This window comes from Austrofundulus limnaeus, unplaced genomic scaffold (assembly GCF_001266775.1).
Source record: "Austrofundulus limnaeus strain Quisiro unplaced genomic scaffold, Austrofundulus_limnaeus-1.0 Scaffold285, whole genome shotgun sequence".
In the NCBI taxonomy this organism is placed as follows: Eukaryota; Metazoa; Chordata; class Actinopteri; order Cyprinodontiformes; family Rivulidae; genus Austrofundulus; species Austrofundulus limnaeus.
This window is the reverse complement of record NW_013952687.1, coordinates 349,717-352,263: the sequence shown is the minus strand read 5'-3', so window position 1 is coordinate 352,263 and position 2,547 is coordinate 349,717. Positions and strand designations below refer to the sequence as shown.

The following is a 2,547-nucleotide window of genomic DNA, read 5'->3' as shown; positions in this document are numbered from 1 at the left end:
GGGTGGGGGTGGGGGGACACTTCTGGTGAGTCGAGCCCGTACATCAGCATCTGAGAGGACGGATGAAGCAGGGAGACATGCCTCGTGTTTCCCTCCACACACACGTCTCTGTATCTCTCTGTCTTGTCTCTCTTGTGTAAAACAAGAAAACAGAGGGAGTATTGATGCCCCCTGTTCAACCTCAAACGCTCTGCTGCCAGTCTGTGTCTCTCAGTCCCTGGTTCAACCCTCAATAAACTGTTGCCTTGTTGCTCTTTTAAACCATGCCTTTTTTATTTTTGCAGCCCCCCCACCTCCAAACCCCTCTTGTTGACAAACCTACTGAACAAGGAATACTCAATCTCCTGGAGACTACCCCAATTAAATAACATTATGCAAACAGTGTCATAGTGGGAATGGATTAGGGAGCGGGGGGTATGTGAAAGCCGGAAAGGTGGCTGCTGGTGGCTGGAAAAGGGGGTTAAAGCAGGGAGTCGGCCTCCAGCGTCTTGGCTACAGGGGGAGATGTGCCATCTGCTCCACACAGAGACACAGCACAAGTTTAAAAAGTAAGCTCTTTCCTCTCTCCCATTCTTCCCCCCCACTTTGGACTGTCGTTCCCTTTTCTTCCTGTCCCTCAATGCTTCATTCAGTGTTTATCTCTTTGGCTCTGAATAAATAGAGACACCTTATCTGTGCAGAGGAGAGGGTGATAAATGTTTTCTCCCGTTTCCCCGCAAGGGTGAAGAAGACAAGCGAACCACACCGCTTCATCACCGATGCTCTTTTCAGGACAAGGGAACAGGAGACGTTTCTCATTCAGGTCATGGAAGAGTTTGAGGATTCTGCAAAACAATTCCCAAAAGCGGCGTGCGCACACACATAACACACAATTTTATTTAATGGAAGAGAGAAGCAGAGAAACAAATAGGCATGTCTGGGTTTCCTCATCTGCCACCTTTCCCCTTTTTCGGGTAAAAAGCTGCTACTCCTGGAAATGAAACTTTGAGATAAGACGCATTCGGAGTATTGTTGAATGTAGCAATATAGAGCTGCTGGAAAACAATGTTTATTTTCTGCTGAGGCGCTACATATTTTGGCGGGTCTTAAGTTCATTTCTCTCTTTTTATTTTGCAACGTGCCACAGTTTGCTCGCATTGTGGAAACAAGCCATCTCCTGGTGGTAAAGGCCACTTTAAAAAAAACAAAAAATTTAGGACTTCATTTAAATTCAGACTCATCAGCTGTCTCTCTTTTTTGTTTCCTTTGCACAGGATTACAGACTCCTGTCATTTTCATTTTGAAAATAAAACCATAATCCTGGTAAACAACCAGCAATCCCTAGCCTCCTGTCCGCAGCACACTGGCAGAAACAAACCGACACATGAGAAGTGTTCATGTTTTTGTTCGTAGCAAGTGGTTCTTTTTTAAAATTACTAGACAATCATTTCTTTTTGTCACTTTTTAAAACATTAATCTGAATTGTTTCCTTTATTTACCCTCCCCAGAGGGTTTTTTTTTTAAACGATTTACCTCTGTAGATTAACAGTTGTAAACTTTCTGATCACTAACAGGTGTGGCATGCATGAATGATATCTATATACACCAACTCTTTTTCCTGCTTATCTAATGTTCACATAGTTTTCAGGAGCGTGTGGGCAGATGTTTGAAGCGTGTGTCAGCCTGGCATCACTCAGCCGAAGGATCTGAGTAATAGCGACTTCCTCTTTGAATTTTGATATAGACCTGTCTTTCCATATCTGGGGATTATCCGGTGATGAAGGGACGTTACGCAGAGGTGGATTTCTGATCTTATCTCCACTCGGTCACAGCTACCACCCTTGCCCTTGGACTTGAAGACCCCGTCTTCAGCTATCCCTCCGACGACTTTTGCCCCTTCCTCTCGGTTTGACGGGATGTTTGCGTTTCACACCCACGCCTAAAGCCTTCTACCTTTGCATTTCAGTGGTTCTCTTCCCCTTTATATTCACTTGATCATAAATAACAAAGCAAATGTTTAACAGATTTAGGATTTGGAATGTAAACGGTATCCTAAAAGCTAGTTTGTACTTCCACAAGACACGAGACAGTAGATCAATCATTAAGTTATTTGGGTCGTCTTCTTACTGAGTATTTATACTAGCGTAGGGGAAAAAACATCATAATCTCCCCACAGCACTCCCAATGTAGCACACTTTGTGCATATCTAAACATAAACAACAACAGTGATAGGGTAAGAGAGATAGTGGATCAGATGTTGGATGTGTTTTTGGATGAGGAGGAGGAAGCCACTTATCCTGTTGCATCACGATCTCCGCTGGCTTTAAAGGGGCAATATCATGTAAAATCAACTTTTTTGAGTTTTATATCATGTTCTAATGTTATACTCTCATAAAAAAACATGCCCAAAGCCTTGCTTTGACTCATTCATGCATGTTTGAGAAATCCTGCAGCGTTTTTAGGAAGCCATGCTGAGGAGCAAAATGACAGGTGGGGACCAGAAACGCCTTTTGGGACCAGAAACGCCCCTGGGACGTGTCTTTAAGCCGAACTTCCTCTCTTTAAGCC

The 2,547-nt window shown here is 43.6% G+C and overlaps 1 protein-coding gene across 2 annotated transcripts in view; it reads left to right on the top strand.

Annotated features, from left to right (window-relative positions):
- plxnb2b (plexin b2b) overlaps positions 1-2,547 on the top strand; it is a 197,477-nt gene that overhangs the window by 951 nt on the left and 193,979 nt on the right. The gene's annotated exons all lie outside the window — the stretch shown is intronic.